Source organism: Peromyscus leucopus, chromosome 1 (genome assembly GCF_004664715.2).
Source record: "Peromyscus leucopus breed LL Stock chromosome 1, UCI_PerLeu_2.1, whole genome shotgun sequence".
NCBI classification, from domain to species: domain Eukaryota; kingdom Metazoa; phylum Chordata; class Mammalia; order Rodentia; family Cricetidae; genus Peromyscus; species Peromyscus leucopus.
Genome location: NC_051063.1, coordinates 33,888,849 through 33,899,505, shown reverse-complemented (window position 1 = coordinate 33,899,505; position 10,657 = coordinate 33,888,849).

Genomic DNA, 10,657 nt, shown 5'->3' with positions numbered 1-10,657 from the left:
GGCTGGAGGGCCAGCTCAGGCCAGAGCTCCGCTGGAACATGGCATGGATAGGCTTCTGTTCCCTTCCGTCAAGGCCACCTGCTCTGCATATGACACTTTCCAGCAGAGAGACTGGATGGCCAACCCAGAAGCTCCAGGCTTGGCAAGGACAGTGTAAGGCCTTCACAGTGAGACCTGAATACAGAGAGCAGCAGTGCTAATCTCAGGTTGCTTGGAAGGACACAGCCTCTCTGAACTGGTTCCCAGGCACGGCCCAGGCCCCTGTGTCCCAGTCCCTCACCCGGAATTCTAGCTTGATGTGCCACAGAGCCCTGAGGACACGTACGGTTTAGGGAGGCCCATCTCCACCCCACCCCCGGGGTAGGCCGGCCATCCCTTCTGTTGCTCATGGCAACCTGGCTTACCTCTCTGAACCTCACTTGTCCTTATCGGCTAAGTGAGAGTGAAGTTGGAACAGCCGAGTAGATGGTTACCTGTAAGGTCCAGCATTGTAGCTGATGCTTTCCACCGTGCATCCCAGGCCACCTCTGCTGTCTCCGCTGTACCAGTCTGCTCCAGCCAAGGTCTGATTCCTTGCTCTGACTTCTTCATAGGGCGGGGCATAGCTCCGCTGGCAATAACCGGGCTACCTTCTGGACCCAGAAAATGCTGAAGACCTTTGCTATGACCCCGTGCCCAAATGCTGGGGTCACATGGGTGTTAAAATCGGAGACCAGAGACAAAAAGGGGAGGGTAACTGGGCCCATTTATCATCAGGGAGCTCTCTAAGCCAGGGACAGATGGAGTCAGTCTTAGAGTCTGGACTGCTGAGTGTCAATTCATGTGACCCTGTCATCTCCCGTCAGGGGACTCTATACTCTCCTTTCTGTAGCTGGAAAACTACAAGTGTCACTCTGAGGGACAGCTATTGGCAGGCCATTCCGTGACATCTATTTAGAGCTGGCAGCCCCTCCCCCACATGTAGGGGTGAGGGCAATGCTCCAAGAACCAGAGCTGATGTGAGGCCAGCCCCTTTCATGTCCCCATCACTGAGCCCTGAAAATGACGACTTTCACAGTGAGAAAGGCTGAGGCCAGAAGGAGGTAAAGAAGCCAACTGCTGAGTCTCAGCTGGTCTGAGGCAGCAGGCAGCCCCGGAAAGTGGGTTCTTCCTACATTTCAGTCATGACAGGACAAAAAAGCGTAAAGCTACATTATCAACGCAGAGAGAGCCGCTCTGGAAGAGCCTTTTAAGAGTAGGAAGTACCTCATACATTTATAATGTTGATAAATGCATTAAGTATTTTCTGGAGGGCACTGTATAGGAAACCGCTAACAGCAGGAACTGGAAGGAGAGGCATGGGAGTGGAGGGAAGCATCGAGAAAAGTTTACCTCCCATCCTGTTCTCTCCAGACCACTTGAATTGTTCTCCGGATGCATTTGGAAAACGAAAATGGGGGCTTATCTGATGGTAGGAGGGTCATTCTCATTCTCCACACATCTGGCTCTTTCACTGACCTGCTAGGCTGGGATAGCAGGCATCAGGTACCACATCCAGCTTCCGTGTGGCGCTGGAGATCCAAACTCAGGTCCTTATGCTTGAGTGGTAAGAAATTTGTCAACCAAGCCAAATCCCCAGACCTAAAAGAATGACATTAAAAAACAAACAAACAGTGAGGTGCTTGCCACACAGTTTGGGGACCTGAGTTCAATCCCCAGGATCCATGTAAAAGATGTGTGGTGGTCTGTAATCCCAGTATAGTTGCGGGGAGGTAAGTCAGGAGAAGCTCTGGAATTCTCTGGCCAACCAAGCCTACTCTAGCAAGCACCAGGTCCTAGTGAGATCCTGCCTCAAAACACGGGGTAGATGGTTGCCTGAGGAATGATGTGTGAGGCTGACTTCTGACCACCCACCCATGCACGTGCATGCACCAGCACCTACAAACACACCCACCTACATGAACATGCACCCACATGTACACACACACACACACACACACACACACACACACACACACACACGGCTAATCCCAATAACTTTTCAGAAATACGTTTATTTATGTAATTAAGAAATCTTCCTGGGAAGCCGAGCCCCAGCAAGAGCTGCATGACTGGAGGTCGGAGACACTCTGATACCTATATTGAGACACTGCTATCAGTGATTTAAAGAGAAAATTGAAAACCTGTGTTGGCGTGGTTTCCGGAAGGGAGTATCTAATTTGGCTTTGAGCTCTGTGCCTTATACGGAGAGCTGACCACACTAAATGCTCACAACGGTTCCTGTGCTAATGGATATTAGGTTTGGCTCTCGTGGATCCTGAAGCAGGTGCCTGTCAACACTCAGCAACAGAAACCAGTAATCAAATGCCACTGTCCCTGGACATGGCTGGGGGTACAGACGGGCACAGGACCTCTTTGTGAGACTGAGGCTCCCGTCCCCCACACCAGGGCAAGGGTGACTGAGGACCAACCCACTGCTGCTGGGGGTCTGGAAGGGGTGAACATGGGCAGGGGCCTCCTCTCTTGATTGCAGAGGGTGCAGGCACAGGGCCTCGCTATTTTCTACACAACCTGGGCATCCTGCCCTCTGGGTGTAGAAGCAAGCCGAGCCGGGGATGAAACTCTTCCCAACATCTCCTTAGGAGCCGGGATCCACCCCCAGAGAATTTCTTCCCTCAGACCTAGGGTGTGAGACGCTGCCCAGAACATTCCAAGTGCCCCTTTGACTCAGAGGTGATGTGTCTCCGCGGGGCATGACATTTTCCTGTAAACCAGATGACTTCCAGCTCTTCCTAGCTCCTGTTTCTCTTTCTCTCTCTCTTAAAATTAATTGTTTGGTTATCATACAAAGAAATGGGATTCACTGTGACATTTTCTCATATATATATATACATGTATATGTAAATATGTATATGTGTATATATGTATATATAAGTATATATATGATATATATATATGATATATAACTGTTCTTGCTCGTTCCTGCTTTCCTGTCCCCTCTGTGAATCCCCTTCCTCCTCAATAGCCTGTGGTGATATTGTGTTCCCCAAAATATTGTGTACATTAATAAACTTATCTGGGGTCAGAGAACAGAAAAACCACTAGTTAGGCAGTGATAGCACATGCCTTTAATCCTAGCATTCCAGAGGCAGAAATCCATCTGTTCAAGAATACAGACAGGCATGGTGGCTCATCATGCCTTTAATCCCAGGGAGTGGCGGTAGAAAGCAGAAAGGTATGTAAGGCGTGAGGACCAGGAACTAGAAGCTTTTGGCTGGTTAAGCTTTCAGGCTTTGGAGCAACACAGTTCAGCTGAGATTCATTGGGATGAGGACTCAGAGGCTTCCAGTCTGAGGAAACAAGACCAGCTGAGGAATTGGCAAGGTGAGATAGCTGTGACTTGTTCTGTCTCTCTGATCTACCAGCATTCAGCCCAATAACTCGCCTCAGGTTTGATTTTATTAATAAGAACTTTGAAGATTCATGCTACAATAGCCCCTTTCCCTTTCATGACATGTAAATCCATTTAACCTCTCTTGCCCATCTCTTTAGGCCTTTTCCTCTTTTAGTCCTACTTTCATGTTCTGCACGCGCGCGCGCACACACACACACACACACACACACACACACACACACACACACACCCCTAGGTTTTCCATATGAGGAAAAGTACACATTATCTGTCTTTCTGAATGGTTTATTTGCTGAACATAATTATCTCCAGTTCTATCCATCTTCCTGCACATGTCATCATTTCTTCCTTTACTGAATAGAAATCCATTGTATTTATGTTCCATGTTTTCTTTATCCATTCATCTGCTGGTGCATATCTCAGCTGGCTCCATATCTCAGTTGGCAATGAACATGGGTGGGTGGGTATGCTGACCTAGAACCCTTCCGATTATCCAGGAGTGGTGTAGCTGGGCCAAATGATAGTTCTGGTTCTTTTTTTTTTTTTTTTTTTTTTTTCAGAAGGACATCCATACTGGTTCCCACAGCGATTGCACCAGTTTGCATTCCTGTTAGTGATGTACAATGGTCCCTCTTAGTAGAGTATGGTGGCTCGTGCCAGTAATCCTGGCACTCGGGAAACTAAGGCAGGAGGATTTCTATGAGTTTTAGGCCAGCTTAGTCTACAGAATTAGACTGTGTCTCAAACAATCAAAGGAACAAAAACAAATAAAAACTGTGTGTGACTCAGGAGGCAGAGGCAGGTGGATCTCTGTGAGTTCAAGGCTAGCCTGGTCTACAGAGCAAGTTCCGGAACAGCCAGGGCTACACAGAGAAACCCTATCTTGAAAACCAAAGAAACAAAAAACAAAAGAAAACTGTGGTGGTGGTGGTGGTGGTGGGTGGGGGAGGCTGCTCCTCTTTCCACATCCTCACCAACATTTGTTGTTGTCTCATTTCTTGATGACATCCGTTCTGACCGGGATGAGATAGACTCTCAACGTAGTTTTGATTTGCATTTCTTTAATGGCTAAAGATGTTGAGCCCTTTCTCAACTATTTGAGTCATCTGTGTTTCCCTATTTGAGATCCATTCACCTCATTAGCCCTTTCCTTCCTGCGGGGTCCTGAAACATCTGGTAGCTTCCTGGTGCCTTTAGGATGGAGTTTCACCTGCTCACCAGCGTTCACTTAATTTAACCACTCCTATAATGCTAATCATACTACAATCATGGTAGCACACCCCAGTGATCTCCACACTTAGGAGGCAGAGGGAGGAGGATCAGAAGTTCAAGGTCATCCTAAGCAACATAGCGAGTTTAAGGCCAGCCTGGGCTATAAGAGACCCTGTCTAAACAAACAAACGAAAGTTAGTGTAGCAAGAATCATTAGGTTTTATTAATAAAAACAAACCCAGAGCCAGGTATTGGGGTGAACGCTGAAAGATCAGAGAGACAGAACAGGCCATAGCTACCTCACCTCACCAACTTCTCAGCCGATCCTGTTTCCTCAAACTGGAAGCCTCTGAGTCCTCATTCAAATGGATCTCAGCTGAATTGATGCTAAAAGCCTAAAAGCTTAACCAGGCTCTAGTTCCTGGTCCTCACACCTTATGTACCTTTCTGCTTCCTGCCATCACTTCCTGGGATTAAAGGCGTGTGTCACCATGCCTGGCTGTTTCCAATGTGGCCTTGAACTCACAGAGATCCAGATGGATCTCTGCCTTCAGAATGCTAGGATTAAAGGTGTGTGTGCCACCATTTTCTGGCCTCTATGTCTATCTAATGGCTGTTCTGTTCTCTGACCCTAGATAAGTTTATTAGGGTTGTTCTCTGGTCCCTTCCAGCTCATGAGTTCTGTTAAATACATAGAGAATGCCTCCCCCAACTCCTTTTCTCCTGCTAATCCCCAGCCTCTGTCAAGGTTAAATTCCTTTCATCTGCCCTGTGCCCTCCACATACTCCCAAGCCCTGACCTAAGGCTGGGACTGTAGTCCGTGATGTCAAACACTGCATGTGGTCCTGAGGCCAAAGACACAGCAGTTGCAATTCCTTCATCTGTACCTGCCCCCCAATAGCCACTGGCAGAGAGAGCTGGAGGCCTGATGATAGAGGTTACCCCAAGCAGGGACAAGAGTTAGTCAGCTAGGGTAGGGTTTGGGTTCTCTGGGGCAGGACCAGCAAGGCCCTCTCTACCTCCTGGTCTCCCATCTCTGACCCTCAGGAAGCTGCTGGTACTCTGGCTGCCTCATCTGAGATAGGCACTGGTGCCTCGGGATGCTTTTGTTCCAAGGTACAGGGCAGATGCTAGTCCTCGGGAAGGAGTCACTTTCTCTTTGTGGCCTCTCCTGACTCTCTCCTAGTGGCAGCTTTCCTTCCTCTCCTGACACTGGTTCTTCCGCTTTAGGTACCTATCAATTCCTTCAGATGTTTGACTTAGGATTATCACGCAGTGATGAAATACCGTGACCAAACCTCAGGAGGAAAGGGTTTATTCAGCTTATGCTTCCACATCACAGCTCTTCATTGAAGGAAGTCAGGACAGGAACTCAAGCAGGGCAGGAGCCTGGAGGCAGGAGCTGATGCAGAAGCCATGGAGAGATGCTGAATACTGGCTTGCTCTCCATGGCTTGCTCAGCATGCTTTCTTATTAGAATCCAGGACCACTAGGCCAGGGAAGGCACCACCCACAGTGGGCTGGGCCCTCCCCCATCAATCACTAATTAGAAAATGCCCTACAGGCTTGCCTACAGCCAGATCTTACAGAGGCATTTAACTGAGACGCCCGCCTTCCTCTCTGATGTCTCTAACTTGTGTCGAGTTGACATAAAACTAACCAGGACACTATCTATTCTTACCCTGTTTCCCTGTTGCTTTACCACTCCACCTAGAATACAAGTTTTATAAGATGCGTCTCCCTAGCTCTCCCCAATTTACCACACTCACCAGTTTGTTGAATGAAGGAACACAGAAAAGGCTGGGTATGATGGTGGCTGAGCTCTAGTTCCAGCAACTCTGAGACAAAGACAGGGGTAGCGAGTTCAAGGGAAAAGTGTACAAAGGCCCCCCTCTCTCCCTTCCCTCCTCCAGCGCCATGACGGTGATGCTTTCCATCCTGATGAAGAAGGGAACTGACTCCCAAATTCTCCTTTGTAAATGAGAAAATCCATTAGAAGACCTTGAGGATGTAGTGCTTGCTTGTAATACCAGCTACTTGGAGCTTGAGCCAGGAAGATTGGAAGTTCAAGACCAACTTAGTCAACTTGTCAAGCCCTATCTCAAAGTAAAAGTAAAAGAAGAAGAAGAAGGAGAAAGAGGAGAAGGAGAAGGAGAAGGAGAAGGAGAAGGAGAAGGAGAAGGAGAAGGAAGAAGGAGAAGGAGAAGAAGAAGAAGAAGAAGAAGAAGAAGAAGAAGAAGAAGAAGAAGAAGAAGAAGAAGAAGAAGAAGAAGAAGAATTGGGGAGCCCAGTGGCAGACTTGCCTAGCATGCATGAGACCTTTGATTCAGTCCCCAGAATTGGAAAAGAAGAGGCATTCAACTTGCAGCTACCATTTCAGTTTTGGGGGCATGCACTGTGACACACTTCCTCCAACAAGGCCATACCCACTCCAACAAAGCCACACCTCCTAATAGTGCCTCTCCCTATGAGATTATGGGGGCCAATTACATTCAAACTACCACAGAGTGTGACTTGAGACTTATAAGTCAAATAAACCTTTTCCTCCCCAAGTTGCTTTTGGCCCCAGTGTTTTATCACAGCAATAGAAACCCTAACTAAGACAGGCCCCTATTCATCTTTCTGCCAGGCTCTCACTATTGAGGACATTATAAGTAAATGTTCGCTCTTGGAAATATGGCAGACTCATGCCCTCCCCTAGAAGTGATGCTGAGCACAGAATATCACCTGTCTAGACAGCAGACTAGAGGGAGCCAAAGAAAAAGAGGGTTGGGAGAGGCAGGTAGCAATGCAGTGTTCCTGGTTCACAGCACCCCCAAACTCCTCTCCTTCCAAGACCTCAGAACTTGGCCTCGTTTTGGAAGTAGGTTCATTGCTGATATGATTGCCCTTGACGCCATATGACTAGTATCCTTTATCTTAAAAAAGGAGATGCTGGGATGCTGAGCCGGCTCAGTGAGCAAAGCTGCTAACTGCCAAGCCTGAGGACCAAGTTCAATCCATATACCAACATGGTGGAAGGAGAGAACTGACTCTATTAAGCTGTCCTCTGATCTGCATGCCCACACTGCCGTGGATACGCATCCTCCCTACACACACTAAATAAACACACAAACAAACAAAGGGAGTAAAAAGAAAAGGAGTTGCTGAGGGAAGAAGGCTATGGGAAGATGGAAGCAGAGGTTGGTCTGACTGTCCAACCAAGAAAACGCACAGATTTCTGGCAGCCATCGGAAGCCAGTGTAGTGTCATAGCGTTCTTCCTGGGCCTCTGAAAGGAACCAAGGATGAATGCACCAGAATTGGGAGAGTATTTCTATTGTGTTAAGCCACCCAGCTTGTGGCAGCTTGTTACTGTAGTATGCCACTTGTAGTGGCAAAGGGCAGATGTCAACAGTGCTTCTGAGAGCCCGGAGTCCCCTGAGTTGCCAACTCCCAGACGCTGCAAAGGCTGGGCCTCTTTGGGTCAGAGTCCAGTGCTGTGTCCTGTGTCCCCTGCTCCTTGGAGGCTGTGCTCACTCAGGTGTGCAGACAGCTCCCAGCTGGAGAGACTTCCCCTCATGAACAGCCAAACCAAACACAGTCCCTTCCTAGGTCCCAAGTCACCTGCCACTTGGCAGTGAGTGGACGTCAGCCCAGTTCCTGGCTGGCAGCATTGACAGGCGCCCATCTGCTCCGGAAGAGCGTGGCCTGGATAAACAGAGCCAGGTTCTGCCTCCCACAGCCAGCCCAGCTTGGTGGGCGGAAGCCCTGGGCATCGGGCTGCAGGCCCCACGTCTTTTCCATCCTTCTCCACTCCAATCCGGCCACGGCTGGTTGCTGCAGCAGTGACAAGCTTCCTTGGGAATGGGAGTGAGACAGGCGAAAGGAAGAGTTGCTTGTAGCAGGACTTGGCCTACCTCCCAGGTCACCTCTTTGAATCCCTGCTGGGTCCAAGGCCACTGCCCCCTCCATCTGCCTCCCTCACCCCCGACTGCACTCAGAGCCATCTGTCACTCTCACCCCCGGCAGGCACCACGGTCTTATGACTCAGCACCCAGCCTGAGCTGCTCTGTGGGTGGCCACTCTGGAACTCTGAACAGGAGGGGAGGAGGGTTAGGAAGGGGCACGAGCTAGGAGTAGGCAAAGGGAGAAGGCGCATGCAAACCCCGGCTGGCCTTTCCCAGAGCACCAGGCCCTGACAGTACTGGCTTCATCCAGTCTTAAAGCAGACCGACTCTCAGGCAGAGATGTAGCCTCGCCTCAAATGCCAGAGCCTAATGAAGTACACCCAATTCTCACCTCTCCATCCCTCTACCCCAGCCTGCCTCTGCCAGATTCCACCACTTGCTCTGCAGGTCTAGACCCCAGGCTGGATGGTGTGTCTCTCTGATCCTTCAGTTCATGTTTCTTCCTGTGTTCTCAGCTCCTGAAGCATATTCACTCCTTCCTGCCCACCCCGAACTCCACTCCCCACCCCTCCGTCTCACCGTGTAGCTCCGGTTGGCCTCAAATTTACAGAGATCTGCCAGGACTAAGGCTGAGCACCACAATATCCAGATCACCCACATGTTGTTTTGAGTAGGACATAGAGATTCCATGTCACCTCTAATGAGACACTTCACCCCAGTGCTCACTTCAGTGGATTAGGGAGTGATGAGGCTGCAGGCACCCCTGTAGGGAAAGGAGAGAATGTGACCACCACCATCACCCCAGTGATGGCTAGAGTCTGGTCCGCCGAGCTGGCATCCTGAGGAAATGGCTCCCAGTCTGTCTTGAGTTAGAAGCTCCTTGTACCTGTGGCTCCCATTCAAAGTATTTGACTTTCCAAGGAAACCTTGCAGGCTGGGCTTGTCCTGCAGTTAGAAGATCAGGAATTGAGGCCAGGCCCCAAGCCCAGGGTGGGTGCTGTGGGATGTTCTGTATGCTGTGAATGTGTCGCTCTGATTGGTTGACAGATAAAAAGCTGATTAGCCAGTAGCCAAGCAGGATATATAGGCGGGACAAGCAGAGAGAATTCTGGGAAGAGGAAGGCTGAGTCAGGGGAGACACCAGCCGCCGCCCAGGGAGCAGCATGTAACGGCACACAGGTAAAGCCACGGAACATGTGGCAACATACAGATTAACGAAAATGGGCTGAGTTTAAATATAAGAGCTAGTTAGTGGTAGGCCTGAGCTAATGGCTGAGCAGTTTTAATTAATATAAGCTTCTGAGTGATTGTTTTATAAGTGGCTCTGGGGTGTGTGGGGCTGGGCAGGACCAGAGAAAACTTCAGCTACAACAGTCCCTGCCCTGTAGGAGCCTGCCTGGGAAGATGGCTTCATTCTGTTCCTACTGAGTTCTCCTCCAGAGCTGAGGCCTCTCAAGCCTAATCTCACCACTGCCTGGCTTCAGAGCAACTTGAGACTTGTCCTGGTTCTCTCCCTTCCTGGGTGGCCCTTGTGGGGTCCGTCTTAGATCCCCTCACAGACATTAATGGCCCTACTTCTTCCTAGCCCCATTGTTCCCAAATCAACCCGCAATACCCTCTCTTTTCTTTGTGGTTGTTTTATTTTTGGTAACCACCAGGAAACAAGGCAGGGCTAACCGAAATAAAGAATCCTGGGAAGGTCCTAGAAGCCTCAAAATTGTAGCAGGAAAACCTGAGTATGATTGCATCCTCTGTAGGATGAGTGAGACCTTGGCACGATCCCTTCCTGGGCCCAGGTCCCCTCGACCAGAAGAAGGGCATGACGAGAGCATTTGCCCAAGCTGGGAAAGCTGGCACGTCCCGATCGTCTCAGCTGCTTGGGAAGCTGAGGTGAAAGGATTGCTACAGCCTGGGAGTTCAAGACCATCTTGATAACATAGCTAGACCTTGTCACAGGCAGGGAGGATGTGTGCGGGGGGGGGGGGGGGTATAGAAGGTAAATGAGGCAGAGAATGCAGTCTCAGGTAGTCTGGCTTGTTCCATTGGAAATGGACAAAACCCGTTTATACCTTCTATGGTATGATCATGGTGACCAGCCATTCACATCCTCTGTGTGCATACGGTGAGTTTGGGCACAGGATTGAGGGGTTCACCTGAACCAGCT